Source organism: Oryctolagus cuniculus, chromosome 13 (genome assembly GCF_964237555.1).
Source record: "Oryctolagus cuniculus chromosome 13, mOryCun1.1, whole genome shotgun sequence".
Taxonomy (NCBI): Eukaryota; Metazoa; Chordata; class Mammalia; order Lagomorpha; family Leporidae; genus Oryctolagus; species Oryctolagus cuniculus.
The window spans coordinates 88,432,979-88,450,832 of NC_091444.1; the positions used below are offsets into that span (position 1 = coordinate 88,432,979).

Genomic DNA, 17,854 nt, shown 5'->3' on the forward strand with positions numbered 1-17,854 from the left:
CTGCTATTCAATATAATACTGGAAGTTTTAGCCAGAGCTATTAGGCAATAAAAGGAAATCAAAGGGATTTAAATTGTAAAGGAAGAAGTCAAACTATCCCTCTTTGCAGATGATATGATCTGCAACTCTACCAAGAGACTATTGGAATCATAGAAGAGTTTGGTAAAGTAGCAGGTTACAAAACCAATATGCAAAAATCAACCACCCTTATATATACAGACAATGCCATGGCTGAGAAAGGATTTCTAATATCAATCCCATTCATAATAACTACAAAAAACACATTGGAATAAACTTAACCAAGGGATTCAAAGATTTGTATGATGAGAATTACAAAATTTTAAGAAATTGAAGAAGATATCAAAAATGGAAAAATCATGTTCATGGATTGGAAGAATCAATATAATCAAAATTTCCATTCTCCCAAAAGCAATTTACAGATTCAATGTGATACCAATCAAAATACCAAAGATGTCCTTCTCAGATCTTGAAAAAAATGATGCTGAAATTCATATGGAGGCACAAGAGAACTTGAATAGCTAAAGCAATCCTAGAAAACAAAAACAGAGCCAGACATATCACAAAACCAGATTTCAAGACATACTACAGGGCAATCATAATCAAAACACCTGGTACTGTTACAGAAACAGATGGATAGACCAACAGAATAGCATAGAAACACCAGAAATCAATCCAAACAGCTATAACAAACTTATATTTGATAAAGAAGCTAAAACCAATTCCCAGAGCAAGAGCAGTCTATTCAACAAATGGTGCTGGGGAAAACTGGATCTCCACATGCAGAATTAGGAAGCAAAACCCCTACCTTACACCTTACAAAAAATCCACTCAACATGGATTAAAGACCTAAATGTATGACCCAACATGATCCAATTACTAGAGAACATCAGAGAAACCCTGCAAGATACTGGCACTGGCAGAGTTCTTGGGAAAGAACCCAGAGGCACAGGAAGCCTACGCAAAAATTAACAACTGGGAATACATCAAATTGAGAAGTTTCTGTACTTCACAATAAAGAGTCAGGAAAGTGAACAGGCAACTGGCAGAGTGGGAGAAAATATTTGCAAATTATGCAACTGATAAAGGATTAATATCCAGAATCTACAAAGAGATAAAGAAATTCCATCACAACAAAACAAACAACCTACTTAAGAGATGGGCCAAGGACCTCAATAGACATTTTTCAAAAGAGGAAATTGAAATGGCCAACAGACACATGAAAAAATTTTCAGAATCACTAGCCATCAGGGAAATGCAAATCAAAAGCACAATAAGATTTCACTTCACCCTGACTGGAATGGCTTTCATACATAAATCCACTAACAACAGATGCTAGTGAGGATGTCGGGAGATAAGCACACTAATTCACTGTTGGTGGGAATGCAAATTGGTAAAGCCCCTATGGAGGTCAGTTTGGAGATTCCTCAGAAACCTGAATATAGCACTACCACACAACCCAGCCATCCCACTCCCTGGAATTTACCCAAGAGAAATTAAATTGGCAAATAAAAGAGCTGTGTGCACCTCAATGTTTATTGCAGCTCAATTCACAATAGCTAAGACATGGAATCAACCTAAATGCCCATCGACAGATGATTGGATAAATAAATTATGGGACATGTACTCTATAGAATACTACACAGAAATAAAAAAATGAAATTCAGTCATTTGCAACAAAATGGAGGAATCTGGAAAACATCATGCTGAATGAAATAAGCCAGCCCAAAAGGGACAAATAGCATATGTTCTCCCTAATCTGTGACAACTAACTGAGCACCTAAAAGGAAACCTGTAGAAGTGAAACTGACACTATGAGAAGCAAGGACTTATTGATCACTGCAAAGAATATGGAGTTCAGAATTTTAATACAGCAAATTAATGTAAAGCAAATCATTCTGAAGAATATTACAGTATTCACAATTTCTGCAACATATGCCTTACAATACTCAAGATAAAATTCAAAATCATTATACTTGGGGGAAAAATGAAAATCTGACTTATACTCAAGGACAGAAAAACTAGGAAGAAATTTAAGTTAGGTGTTGAAAGTAGTAGACAAGATACCTAAAGAATCTCCAAGTATCTTCCAGTATTTACAAATCATATAAAGTTAGATAAAGACTGATAAGCTATTTAAATTATATAGATGTAACAGTATTACAGTGAAAACCTATTTGTAGGAAAAGCAAAAAATAGCACAATGCAAGTTTAGTCCACAAAGTAAAAGTTGCTATCATAAAGAACAGCTTAACATCAATTTTAAAAGACTTCTACTTTTTTCTCTTACTGTGTGATGTTATCTGCCACACTGTGATGCAGGAAGATGGTCTTTCTATATTGGCCTCTTGACTTTAGACTGTCTAGCTCCCAGACTAGAAGAAATAACTGTTTTCTTGAGGCTGGTCTTGTGGCGCAGCATGTTATGTCACCACTGGTGAAGCTCTCATCTCATAGAGTCTGATTTGAGTCCTGGCTACTCAACTTCAAATTCAGCTTCCTTCTAAAGCATGTAGGAAGGCAATGTATAATTGCCCAAGTACTTGGGTTCCTGACACACATGCAGTGACTCAGATGGAGGTTCTGGCTCCTGGCATTGGCCTTGCCCAGTTCTGGCTGTTGTAACTCCTATTGTGAGTGAAACAGGTGATAGAATCTCCCTTGTTCTCTCCCTCTCTCTTTTATTAACAGAAAGAGAAAGTACATACATTTTGAAAAAAGTATTTTAAAGTAAATACATTTTGGCAAAAAATGTTTTCTTTCTAAATAACCTGTTTGACAGTCTTATCACAAAGAGACTAAGATGGACATAGATCAAAATACTTTTTTTATTTAAAGACTGTATGTATTAATTTAAGAGGCAGAGTTACAGACAGAATGAAAGACAGAAAGTTCCTCCATCCACTGGTTCACTTTCCAGATGGCTTAGCCAGAGCTAAGCCAATCAGAAGCCAGGAGATTCCTCTGGGTCTCCCACGTGGGTACAGAGAACCAAGCACTTGGGCCACCTTCTGCTGCCTTCCCAGGCCATAAGCTGGATTGGAAAAGGAGCATCTGGGATACAAACTGGTACCAATATGGGATGCCAGCACCACAGCCAGAGGCTTAGCCCACCATGCCAGTGTCACCCCCTAAAAGCCTTTTTAAATTAATGAAAGATACTACATAAATATGAAAAGCTTCAGAAGTCCAGGAACAATATAGAAAGTAATCTAACATTTAAAATGCAGAATTAAAAAGAAAAGTTCACTTTGGTTAAAAAAATTTAATCTACAAATACACACTTTCCATAACCTTTATGAATCATGTTTTATAGTATGCATTTATGCATTTTCAATGAACTTCTAGACCAGTTTTATGCATGGGTTACTAACATTTTTGCACTAAAATAAACTTCTTTTTTCTTTCAACTTTCCAGAATCTTTGTGAAGTCCCTCATAACTGCAATAAATTTCAGTAGGAAGAGAATAAATGAAAAACAAAATATGTATTTTGAAATGGTGAAAAGCTTCTCAAATTTTATTTAAAAAAAACATCAATTTATAGATTTGAAATGTTCAGTGACCCCTTAATCAACAGATAGAAAGCTACTAAAGGCAAATAAAATGAAGGATTCCAAATACAAAGAACAGACCTTGAATGTTGTGAAAGAAACAACAGCCTACTGGGTCAGCTATGTATGAATGATAGCTGACTTCTCCTCAGAAATTAGTGAAAGAAATCTTCACTACACTGAAAAAAATATCCTTCCACCTTTGATCCTATATGTAGTGTAATTGCTGTAAAATATGAGATGAACAAGGGCAGGTATTTTCACTCATTGGGTTAAGCTGCTTCTTTGGATGCTCACATCTCATATCAAAGTTCCTACCCTTGCTTGTGATTTAACTTCATAATAATGCACACCAGGTATGTGCCAGATGATGGCTCTAGTAGCTGGGTCACAGATATCCACATGAGTGATCTGGATTGAGTTCCAGCCTCCTGGCTTTAGCCTCGACCCTGTTCCAGCCATTGCAGGTATTTGAGGGAGTGAAACAGCAGATAGAGCTCTTAATTTTTTATCAAGTAAATAAAAATAAATAAAGCATTAATCCATGAAGTATACAAAAGACATTTTCTGAACAGGAAAATGAGAATATAATATAAAAGAAGCAGTCCATTTTCAAATAAAATGATACAAAATGAATACTTGGATTAGTAGGAGTTAGGAACATAGGAGCATTTTTTACTGCCAAAGGCCATTTGGATATTACAACATTATGTGCTGTCCATACAAAATTATCAACTTAAAATTAGCTTGTTATTAGCTCCTTGAATTAATAATACCACCTGTGGTTGTCTTGGCAGGGTCAAACCAAATGATTTTTTGGGTCTTATATGGCTAAAGAAATACTCAGGGACTTTTCATCATAATAAATAGATAATACATCAGGCTGATCATATCATTATAAATGCTAATGTGCCTAAAAACAAAACCTCAAATGATATGAAACAAAGTCCACAAAACTAAAAAAGAAACTTAAGAAAAATCCTCAAAAGTAATGTTAGAAAATTGATTTACATTTTATAGTAATTGATGAAACTAATAAAACATCAACCATAAACATGAATGACAGTATTGACCAAAATAATATTTATAAATCACTGTCCAACATTCACAACAACAGAATAAATGATGAGCTACAAATCAAAAATATATCATGGTGAGATCCAAGATGGCTGAATCGGGTATAGCCATAATGACTTAAGCTGCTCTGAGATATGAACAGAACAAAGGAAATACTATTTTCCAGAGAAGTGACTGACTGAAATGTTAGACAAAGAAGTAAAAAAAAAAAAAGTCAGTCACCCACTGACTTCCTACCTCAACCTGAGAGCTGATGGGGTCTGAGCAACTGATGAGCTTGGAGCAGGGAAGCCTCCTTGCTTCCTTCCCCTCCCTGATTCCTGCAGAGCATGACACTGAGCAGAGAAGATACACAGTGAGCCTCTGCTCTGCTCCTACCAGCACTGTAGAGTCAGGGCAATGTGTAAGGCAAAAGACAGATCCCTGCATCCTGCATCTGTGGGAGTTTGGGGGCAGAGCTACACTCACATACTCTACCTGAGCCAGAGAAAATCACCTTAGCTTCTGGGGGCTACCACCAGAAGCAGGCCATAAAAATGTTTGTTCCCACCCCAGGAGATCTGGATAATGATCCACTATACCTGAAAGACCAGGACTGTAACAATTTATTGTAAATTTCTGAGTGCCACTGAAATCTACCCAGTGGACATAGGGAAGAACCTTCTTGCATTCCTCCTCTCTGGACCCATACTCTGCAGAGTAAAACCTGTACACCTAGTCCTAGGACTAGGGTTGTTGTTATTACACAACAAAGTACCAGTTGGACTCTCTTACCAAGAACTGAGGAAGGGACAATCCATATCGCACAGTCCTAAAGCCACAGAAATCAGTGCCACAAATCCGAGTATCACTCAGGCTTGCCAGTAAGTCAAGGACCAGCCATCCTCATCTTCCTCAGCACCAAGAACAAGCCCTTGGCTATCACAATCATCAGGGAGACTAACACAGAATCTGTGGACCAAAGATGCACACCCAAAGAAACACTTATTCATCTCAAAGGCACATTTCCATCCCTAGGAACTGCAGCTGACTAGACCATTGTGTTACTAACAGACACAGCTGACAGCCACTAAAATAAAAGGACTCACTCAGACACTACAATCCTGGGTTCACCTAGAACCAAAGCCAAGGCAACAAGATTTGCACAAGAGAAATGAAAATAAAAACCATAATGAGGTTTCACTTCACCCCAGTAAGAATGGCTTTCACCCAAAAGTGCCCCTCCAAATAAATATTAGCAAGAATGTAGGCAAAATGTACCCTAATACACTTAGGTGGGAATGTGAACTAACACAATCATTATGGAAGACATTTTGGAGATTCTTCAGAAATCCAAAAATGGATATAACATATGACATAGTCATCCCACTCCTGGGAATTTACCCAAAGGAAATAAAATCAGCATATGAAAGAATTACCTGTGCCCCCAACTTTATATAGCAGCTCAATTCATAATAGCTAAGATAGGGAATCAACCCAGATGTCCATAAACTGATGACTAGATAAAGCAAATGTGGTATGTGTGTGTGTGTGTGTGTATGTGTGTACACACACATATATAAAATGGAATACTACTCAGCCATAAAAAAGAATGAAATCCTTCTTCTGCAACAAAATGGATGCAATTGAAGACAATTATGCCTACTGAAACAGGTCAACCCTAAAAAGACAAAAATATTTTCTTTGATTTTTGGTAGCCTATACAGCAGAAAAAAATGTATGAGTGAAACTGACATCTTGAGATCTGATTATCATCTGTATCCCTTTTCTATATTCCTCAGGAACAGTGGCGTTTCTACTATCTACTTGTTGAATTCTTTATTTGGTGGAGGACTGAGCTTGTGATTATAAAGTAACTTGAAAATGTGCTATCACACAAATTAAAAGAAAAATAAGAAAGTGAAAAGGAGGAAGGGAAGGGAGAGAGAGTGAAAAGTATCATCATGTTCTTAAAACCATATATAGGAAATACATGAAATCTGTTCTACTTATATAAATAAATAAAATTTTAAAAAGATATTCTAATTCTAGTTAACAGTGCTTGTTTTTATTCCCAGCTCTTGCTTTTGAGGCCAATTTTATACTACCACATGTGCTGGGAGGCAGTGGTGATAATTCAAGTAATTAGGCTTCTACCACTCATGTCAGGGGAAAGGAGTACATTCCTGGCTCTTGGATTCATTCTTGGTTACTATGGATATTTAGGAGAGTAAGTTAGTGGATAAGAGGCTCTTTGATTTCTCCTAATCTACCTGTCTCTCTTTCTAATTCTCAAATATGTAAATATATTTTAAATGTAAAAAATTCAAGCAAGGCAAAAGCCAGACAATATACTTAATGACATTGATAAATGTTTGACTAATTGAATTGAGGGTACTTTGAGTAGCTTAAAGTATGAATGAAGAATGGAATGATTTGCTGGAAGACAGAGCTTTGGGAAGTTTGCAGCACAACCAGCATGTATAGTCTGGCAGGAAGAAATGTATGTAGAGCTGTTTAAGAACCTGAAGAGATTCTGCTCTCCACACAACCCCAGTCCAATCCAGAAATCTGGTACAGTCTCCCAAGGGTATTTTCACAATTCCTAAAACACTTTATTAACTGATTTATTACCAGTTAGCAACTCTTACCAGTGCAGAATGTTGTATGTTTATTTCTAGATTGGAACTAAACCACTTCCACTTTAGCATCATATGACCAATAAATACTATTCCAGACTTCATTTTCCACTAGAATTTAGCAAATTCTAATTTCTGATTTGAACCATGTAACAGTATGTCTTTGAGGCATCAGAAAGACTGTAGACAAATTTACAATCAGCTCTGATGGCTCTAATACCTTATAACTATGACAATACTACCTTGTTTATCACTTTTATGTTTCCATTTTAATTTAAAAATGCTCATAAAGCTCCTATAATACAATGTAAAACAAGTTGAGAAATAAGCAAACAACTTACTGGTGTTGTATTCATTTTCTTTGGCCCCCGAAACATGTAGTGGCATCTACAATTACACCTGGAAAACAAAGTGAATACAGGGAGTTGTGAGAGAACTGGTCTCGCTTGCACTTAGACTCTACAATGTAGGGAAGATCATGATAGATATGAATGCAGAATTATAGATATATTAGCTGGAGAAACAGAAACAATCTCTGTGGTGAGTTAGCAATTTACACTTGATGAGGGGAAGGGAAGATCCTGAAAGAGCACCCAAAATTTTACTAACTGGCAGTGATTAAATCTAGTTATCCTTAGGTTAATGGAATCATTTTGTTGCTACTTATTTTTAAAAAGCTAGTGATAGGGCCGGCACTGTAGCACAGTGGGTTAATGCCCTGGCCTGAAGCACTGGCTTCCCATATGGGCAATGATTCTAGTACCAGCTACTCCTCTTCTGATCCTGCTGTCTGCTATGGCTTGGGATAGCAGTAGAAGATGGCCCAAGTCCTTGGGCCTCTGCACCCACATGGAAGACCCAGAAGAAGCTCCTAGCTCCTGGCTTTGGATCGGTGCAGCTCCAGCCATTGCAGCCATCTGGAGAGTGAACCAGCAGATAGAAGACCTCTCTCTCTGTCTCTACCTCTATCTGTAACTCTGTCTTTTTAATAAATAAAATATATCTTTAAATAAAAAAGTAAGTTATGACTGAGAAGCAAGTTATTATTTTCAGGATGACTGTTTAAACAAATTTCAGTATATCATAGAAATAAACATCATTTTGTCACTAAAACCATACTACAGAAAAAAAATACTTGAGTGGTATTAACTACTTTGGTATTACTACAGATGTACTGAACAGGAGTCCGTCCATATACTGAAAATCCTATAGAATTTAGTCATTTAGCAACCTGTGTATTTTTACCCACAACTGTACAGTAAAAATGGATATAATACATACTTATTGTACTATACTTTCCTAGTAATTATCCCAAATAACACACCTCCCAACACACAAGCCTTCAAATAATCTTCATCACAATGATCCTTGGCATTACCATTTTTCTTGCTCTACACAACTGGACATCAGTAAATATGACACCTATACACTTTGAAAAGTACTTGCTTATTGGAGTTTACCTTATTAAACATTTATATTATGAAGAAGTCTGGGACTTGCCTATTGGAGACACAGGGTTTGGGCAAGAGCCAGAGCAAACCACCAAACTTGAGAGGGTTGTATATGGTGATGCAGGTTAGAATATTGCTTGGGACACACATCCCATAAGCAAATCTGTGGTTTCCATCCTGGTTATTCCATACTTAAAATAAAACACCCTGTTGTTGTACCTGGGAGGTAGTGGATGATGGACAAGTACTTGGGTTCCTGTAACCCTCAAAAGAGATGCAGGTAAGATTATTTCCTTCTGGCTTCAGCCTGGCATAGCCCTGGCTGTTAGGATAATTAGAGAGTGAATCAAGCAGCAGATGGAACAGTCTCTCTTTCTCCCTCATCCTTTGTCCCTCCCTCCTCCACCCCTTCTCTGATGCTCAGCCTTTTAAAAAATAATTACAAAGAAAATTATAACATAAATTTTTGTTGCTTTGTTATATATCAAATGCTGATATACTCTTGGTAAGGAAGAATTTAATTGCATGCCATATACAATCAAGAGACCTTCACATAGACCTGTTCGTGAGCATGAGTCATGCCAACTCTGTCAGCTAGGCTGCTGCCACACAAAATGCCTGGATATCATAAGAATGTATTGAGGGGCTGGTGCTGTGACACAGTGGTTTAACATCCTGGCCTGAAGTGCCGGCATCCCATATGGGTGCCGGTTTGAAACCTGGCTGCTCCATTTCCAGTCCAGCTCTTTGCTGTGCCTTGGGAAAGCAGTGGAGGGTGATCCAAGTGCTTGAGCCCCTGGGCCTGGGAGACCCAGAAGAAGGTCATGGCTCCTGGCCTCGGATCAGCACAGCTCCAGCTATTGCGGCCAATGGGGGAGTGAACCATAGGATGGAAGACCTCTCTCTCTGTCTTTGCCTCTCCTCTGACTTTCAAATGAATAACTAAATCTTTTTTAAAAAAGAATATATTGAAATATTTTATACTCTAGTTGGGCACTGTATTGCATTTTATTTATATTTTACAAAGTGATTATCAGCAGTAGTCTGATTTGCTCACATTTTAAATAATTGGAAATGGGCCGGCGCTGTGGCTCAATAGGCTAATCCTCCACCTGTGGTGCCAGTACACCGGGCTCTAGTCCCAGTTGGGGTGCTGTATTCTGTCCCAGTTGCTCCTCTTCCAGTACAGCTCTCTGCTGTGGCCCAGGAGGAAAATGGAGGATGGCCCAAGTGCTTGGGCCATGCACCCACATGGGAGACCAGGAGAAGCACTTGGATCCTGGCTTCAGATCAGTGTGGTACACCAGCTGTAGCACGCCAGCTGTAGCGGCCATTGTGGGGTGAACCAACGGGAAAAGGAAGACCTTTCTCTCTGTCTCTCTCTCTCACTGTCTACTCTGCCTATCAAAAAAAAAAAGAAAAATCTAAAAAAAAATAATAATTGGAAATGGACCAACACTAAATCTCTGCAACATTTATGATTGTCAAAAAATGGGTAACTGATATTAACAGAGAAAAACTTGCATTATAAACATATTTGATTCACACAATCCATAGACAGTATGGGGAGGGGAAGTATGGTCATATAAAGATACTTAGTCTTTTCTACTAAAATAATTAGTGTTCCATCCTTGGGTCATATTCCAGAGTTGAGAAAACTATTCTAGTGCATATTTTGAAACAAAAAGTGTCCACAAATACAAAGGTTTCAATCTCCATTAATTACATAACTAAGAGCTTCTGAAATCCATCTGTCCATCTAAATATCTAACAAATCACTTACTGTTCTAAGAAATGGATCTGAACTTTTCCCTCTACTTGTTGGTTTATGTTACAAACTAGGCAAATAGGCCAACAGAGGGTTTCATGAAGCTCTCATATGAAGATGGCTAGAATTGAGATGGGCTTGAGTGGAGTAGGACAGGGTACTGACTCTTGACCCACAGCCTATCCCTGGCTTTCTTTGTGCCTCACCTATGGTTTGCCCTGTTGAAATTCCCAAGCCTTCTCTGATCCTGCCATTGCCCTTTAGTGACTATTGTGCAAAATTGAATTTATAGCCTAGGTACTCTCATCTCAGGACACAGAAGAAATTACATGCTTAAAAAAATGGGTCTCTGTGACACATTCCTTTAAATAAAAAAATGAACTTTCAGGGATCAAAGAACTAGTTTAGCAACACAACATACTGGTTTCTCATACCCATTCCCAGGAATTGTTCCCTTGGTCATCACACACCTCTTTCAATGGGAGCTGTTCCTACTGGGGTCAGATATTTGGATTCAATGAGGAGTCCTGATATGAATAAAAGTGGGAAGACCATACTCACAAATAGATGGCTAACCTTAAGCAACTTCTTTATCTGTTTCTTAAGTATAGATATCATATGATGATTGCAGTTCATGTTTTTGAGCACCAAGTCATGACAGCAATTCTAGTAAGTAATTTGTACTGGATGAATGGGAATAAATAGTCGCTGTAGTATAAAGGGAGAGATGAATAGAAAGGAGATTGGGTAATTAAGATTCCATCACAAGGATTATGAAATGAGGTTAATCTTTTTCTTTTTTAAAGATTTATTTGAAAGGGAAATAAGGAGAGAGGCAGGAGAGACTGACAAAGAGATAGATGGATCTTCGTTCTTGTGGCTCACTCCCCAAGTGTCTGCAACAGCCAGGATGGGGCCAGGAGTCAGGACCAGGCCATTCTATCTGGGTCTCCTATATGGCTGGTAGGGATCCAAGTTCTTGGGCCATGTTCCACTGCTTTCCCAAACACACTCACAGGAATGTGGATCAGAAGCAGAGTAGCCAGGACTCCAAATGGCATGCCAATATAGAATGCCAGCATTGCAAGCAGTGGCCTAACCTACTGCACCACAATGTCAGTCCCAAATGTTAGTCTTCTCAGATTCATCTCTGGTAAATTATATAGTCACATGCCTCTGATGTCTGACCATGGTTTGTTTCATGTTAATTCATTTCTTAATTTTATTCTCAGAAAAGATATACAGAAAAGATTAATGCCATCTTTTAACCAATATCCCTTGGTCCTGAATCAATCACTGTTCATTATCTAGTTAATATGCTGTCATCCCTTGGTCTTACATTTATATTCATATTTATATGTAAATACGCAATGTAACCTACAGAGGAAAGTCGACATTTTATATGCATTGGAGTTTGAGACACTAAAATATACATTACATGAAAAGTTTGAAATAATACAATATATTCTAAGTCATATAATTTTCTTAAATAGCATAATTGGATATAAATGCAAATTCCCATGAGATTCATCTGTTAATAGTACCTATACAATTCACTGTTTTCATTCAGTTGTAACCATCACCATTGACAATCTTATAATTTTTTTATCTCCTTAAAGTGTTGAGGTTGAGTTTAGTGGTTAATAAACTGCTTGGGTCAGCACATCCCAGACAGCCTGGGTTTGAGTCCCAGCTCCATCCTGATTCAGCTCCAGCTTCTTGCTAATGCTCACCCTAGGTCTGTATCACCCAGAAGGTAGAGGCTCAAGTAGTTGGGACACCTAGCTACATTGGTGACCAAAATTGAGTGCCTAGCTCCCAATTTATAACTGTTTAAAAAATAATTTATTTGAAATTCAGAGAGAGTGACAGAGATTTTTCCATCTGGTAGTTTATGCCCCATCTCTCCAAATACCTACAACAGCCAAAGTTGGGCCAAGGCAAAATTAGGACTGAGGAATTCCATGCAGGTCTCATCTCCCATACTGGTGTGGGCCAACATGTGTTGCCTTCCCAGGCCTAATAGTCAGAAGCTGGATTAGAAGTAAAGTGGCTGGGATCTGAACTGACCCTCTGAAAAGGGAAGTGAGCATCCCAATTAACACTTAATTCTCAGTGTTATCATGCCTGTCTTACCAGCTCCCAATTTTAACTTAGCTCAGTCTTATTTATTTTGAATGGAGAATGACCCAGCAGGTGGAAACTTTCTTTCATTGTTATTTGTCCTTGCTTATAAAATAAAAAATAAATAAAAAGAAGGCTGTCTCTTTAATATCTCTAATACTTTCAACCCAAAGTCACTGCAAATGTACTGTTTCTATGGATGTGCCTACAGTGGACATTGCATATTGTGGGAGATGAGATCCAAGCATCCTAATGCCCAATACAGAGTCTCCATTATTCAAGTGTGGTCTGGGCCCTACCTCTCAGCTGCACTCACCCAGTGCATAGTTCTGGCAGTAGGCAACTAAGGACAGGAAAAAAAAATGAGGATGTCATCCCAAGCTGGCAGCTAGCAGGAGAGAGTGCCATGTGTTCTCAGTTGCACTTAGGAGTGGAGTTTCCATTGCACTGAGTTGTGATAGGGAAGGTAGGAAACAGGTCTGGATCCATAAGCACTGAGTCTCTCTGCTCTTAACAAAACTGTCTTCAGTAAATATTTCTTTACTTGCAAGTGTCTTTGGAACCATTTCTAGGGAAGGTACAAGAATTTTCCTTTTTTTTAAACAAAATTTGTCAGGGCTGGCATTGTGGTAAAGCCACCATTTGAACTACTTGGCATCTGCATTAGAAAACCAGTTCCAGTCCTAGCTACTATGAATCTGATCTGGTTTCCTGATAATGCACCTGGAATGACAACAAATGATTGCCCAAATGCTTTAGCCCCTGTCACATATGGGAAACCAAAAGGAATTTGGGGCTACTGGCTTTGGCCTTGCTATGTCTGGATCCTTGGGCCATTGATGGAGTAAACTCTCCCACCCTTTGTCACTCTGCCTTTCAAATGAATAAGTAATATATCTTTTTAAAACATTTTTTATAAATCCTACTAAAATGAAGGCACACATATACTCACACTGTCATGCCAAAATTCTTTCTAGGAAACATACAATCTTAATGCTTACTTTTTTTTTTTAACTTTTATTTAATGAATATAAATTTCCAAAGTACAGAATATTGATTACAATATATATATATAACTTTTATTTAATGAATATAACTTTCCAAAGTACAGCTTATAGATTACAATGGCTTCCCCCCCATAACGTCCCTCCAACCCACAACCCTCCCCTTATCCACTCCCTCTCCCCTTCCATTCACATGAGGATTCATTTTCGATTCTCTTTATATACAGAAGATCAGTTTAGCATACATTAAGTAAAGATTGCAACAGTTTGCTCCCACACAGAAACATAAAGTGAAAAATACTGTTTGAGTACTAGTTATAGCATTCAATCTCAATGTACAGCACACTAAGGACAAAGATCCTACATGAGGAGTAAGTGCACAGTGACTCCTGTTGTTGACTTAACAAATTGACACTCTTGTTTATGGCATCAGTAATCACCCTAGGCTCTTGTCATGAGCTGTCAAGGCTATGGAAGCCCCCTGAGTTCACTGACTCTGATCATATTTAGACAAGGCCATGGTCAAAGTGAAAGTTCTCTCCTCCCTTCAGAGAAAGGTACCTCCTTCTTTGATGACCCGTTCTTTCCACTGGGATCTCACTCGCAGAGATCTTTCATTTAGGTTTTTTTTTTTTTTTTTTCCCCCAGAGTGTCTTGGCTTTCCATGCCTGAAATACTCTCCTGGGCATTTCAGCCGGATCCGCATGCCTTAATGGCTGATTATGAGGCCAGAGTGCTGTTAGGACATTTGCCATTCTATGGGTCTGCTGTGTATCTCACTTCCCATGTTGGATCATTCTCTCCCTTTTTGATTCTATCAGCTAGTATTTGCAGACACTATTCTTGTTTATGTGATCCCTTTGGTTCTTAGTCCTGCTTTATCAATTATATTTCTAACTGCCAAACAGTAATGACACATTAACCATAAAAATAAAACTAAATCAAATATCTCTAATAAATTACTGATGTGATAATTTATGTGCTTTGGAGGCTTTGAAGATTTTAGGGAGACCTATGTCATTATAATATAAATTTCATTTTAAATCCTGCAATGATCACCCCAGTGTTCACTAAACTGGCAATATCAGTGCCTGTGTTGAAAAAACACAATCGATGATAAATTTGTAAATTTCTTAAATACTGTAAGTGGTATTCAAAGAGCAGAAAAGCCCACCATAATTCACAATTAAGTAGATAATATTGAAAAAATAGGAAACAATAATGAAAAATTACTATAGTGGCATTGGATTTATGCTTTTGGTAAAGTAGCTTGCCATTGTGTCCCTATAATGAAAAGTTTAAGTTTTGAGTAATTATAATTTAAAAAATTTAACCATGTTAAGAAAACACTCCTCTGTTTGCTGTTTATGTTTTAGGAATTAGATATTGGATAACACACTTATTCAGTTTTATCATTTTTCTACTTTTCATAATGTTTTAATGTTTGTTACTGTGTCATTTTTAAATAAGATTTGTTTATTTGAAAGGCAGAGATACAGAGAGAAGAGGAGGAAGGGAAGGAAGGGGAGGGAGAAAGGGTGAGGGAGAGGGAGGGAGAGATAGAGATGGAACATCCATCCATTAGTTCACTCCCCAAATGGCAGCAACAGCTGGGGTTACACTAGGCTGAAGCTAGGATCCAGAGGCTTCTTCTAGGTCTCCCATGTGGGTGCAGGGTCCAAGCACTTGGGCCATCTTCTGCTGCTTTCCCAGGTGCATCAGCAGGCAGTTGGATGAGCAGTTGAGCAGCCAGGACTTGAACCCGCACATATATGGGGTGCTGGCACTGCAGGCAGAGGCTCAACCTTCTATTCCACACTGCTGGCCCCAGTATGTCATCATATGGATTACTATATCAACTTTACCTCCATGCAACCATTAAACATCTTCACAATAATGTATCTAATGTATACAGGGGTTTGTGCACATGTGTGTTCATGCATGCAGCAATATTTACATACGGTATTGAAAATGATACTGTGAGGCTGGTGCCATGGTTCAATAGGCTAATCCTCCACCTTGCAGCACCGGCACACCGGGTTCTAGTCCCGTTTGGGGCACCGGATTCTGTCCCAGTTGCCCCTCTTCCAGGCCAGCTCTCTGCTGTGGCCCGGGAGGGCAGTGGAGGATGGCCCAAGTGCTTGGGCCCTACACCTGCATGGGAGACCAGGAGAGGCACTTGGCTCCCAGCTTCAGATCAGCTCAGTGCGCCGGCCACAGCGCGCTAGCCGCAGCAGCCATTGGAGGTTGAAGCAACGGTAAAGGAAGACCTTTATCTCTCTCTCTCTCACTATCCACTCTGCCTGTCAAAAAAAAAAAAAAAAGAAAATGATACTGTGAGAAACATTAACACACATTTCAAAAATGAAGTCTTCCTTGGAGACAGCTTCCTACAGGGCAAATCCCTGGGTCCTTCTAAGTACTACAGGCTGATCTGTATCTCTCTAAAATTTATATCATGAAACGCTGACAACCAATGTGACCCTATTTGGAGATAAGACTTTAAGCAGATAATTGACATCAAATGATATCATAAATGTGAAGCCCTGATTCAAACTGATCAATGTTCTTATAAGGAGGGATGCACATAGACAGAGGAAATACCATGTAAAAGTGCAGCAACATGGTGGCTATGTGGTAACCAAAGAGAGGTCTCAGGAGCAACCAAACCCATTATCATCTTGCTCTCAAATATTCAATCTCTAGAACAATGAGAAATACATTGCTGTGATTCAAGCCACATATTCGACAGTATTATGTTATGGACACCCTAGCAAAGCAATGCACTCTTTTCTCTGCTTATATTTCCTACAGCCAATTAGAAGGCCACCACAATTATCAGACAAACACAGAAATTAAAAGCCATGGCTGGGGATCAGCACTGTGGGACAGTGGGCTAAGACTCCACCTGCAGCACCAGCATCTCATATCAACACTGGTTTGTCACCTGGCTGCTCCACTTCCAACCGCTCTCTGTTTATGGCCTAGGAAAGTAGTGGAAGATGGCTCAAGCCCTGGCTACTGCACTGATGTGGGAGACCTGGAGGAAGCTCCTGGCTCCTGGCTTTGGATCAGACCACCTTCCAGCCCTTGGAGCCATTTAGGGAGTGAAGCAGTGGATGCAGACCTTTTATCTCTCTCTTTCCCTCTCTGTCTCTAACTGATTCCCAAACAAATAAATAAAATCTTTAAAAAAAGACATAATTGATCATAGAAATATGATATTATATATATATATATATATATAATATGGGACTATTAATAAACCGACAGTTGGCAGCTCTACCTGTTATACCACAGTGTCGGAAACTTAAGGAGTGAACCAGCACATGGTATATCACTCTGTATCTCTGCCTTTAATGAATTAAATTAATAAAAAATTTTAAAATATAAAATAAGATTACAAAAAATGTTTAAAAACAAGAATCGGCATGGGCGTTTGGTGCAACAGCTAAACACACCTTTTTTTTTTACTTTTATTTAATAAATATAAATTTCCAAAGTACAGCTGATGGATTACAGTGGCCTCCCCCCCAAGACTTCCCTGCCACCCGCAACCTTCCCATCTCCCACTCCCTCTCCCATTCCATTCATATCAAGATTCATCTTCAATTATCTTTATATACAGAAGATCAATTTAGTATATATTAAGTAAAGATTTCAACAGTTTGCACCCACACAGAAAGACAAAGTGTAAAGTATTGTTTGAGTACTAGTTATAGCATTAATTCACATTGTACAACACATTAAGGACAGAGATCCTACATGGGGAGTATGTGCACAGTGACTCCTGTTGTTGACTTAACAAATTGACACTTAACAAATTGACACTCCAATTTTGATAACCATGTCCCATATAAGAGTGCCACCTTTGAGTTCAGCAACACCATTTGTGATTCAATTTCCTGTGAATGCACCCCCTGGGAGACAATAGGGGATGGCTCAAGTTATTGGGTCCCTGCCACACATGTGCAAGACCAGGATGGACTTCCTGGCTCCTGTGTTCAATCTGGCTGAGTTGCAACTGTTATAGGTTTTTTTTTTTTTTTTCCAGAGGGGGTGAAACAGCCAATGGAAGATCTCCCTCTCTCTGTCTCTCTGCCTTTCAAATAAACAAAAATCAATAAATAAGACTTTTAAAAAAAGCATAACAAAGAAAATGATTGCAACCACATTACATACTAACCCACCAGCGGCACCAGCTGAGAGTAATAGCTTTATGCCACACACACACACACACA

General features: G+C 38.6%; 1 non-coding gene across 7 annotated transcripts in view; it reads right to left on the bottom strand.

Moving 5' to 3' along the window:
• LOC127486635 (uncharacterized) overlaps positions 1 to 17,854 on the bottom strand; it is a 34,101-nt gene that overhangs the window by 14,886 nt on the left and 1,361 nt on the right. For 6 of the 7 annotated variants that reach the window (XR_011381633.1, XR_011381636.1, XR_011381634.1 and 3 more), the window contains exon 2: positions 7,608 to 7,665. This is a non-coding gene — a transcript (uncharacterized protein). Of the gene's footprint in view, positions 1 to 7,607; positions 7,666 to 11,061; positions 11,194 to 17,854 lie in introns of all 7 variants that reach the window. The other variant, XR_011381635.1, reaches the window with a different exon arrangement.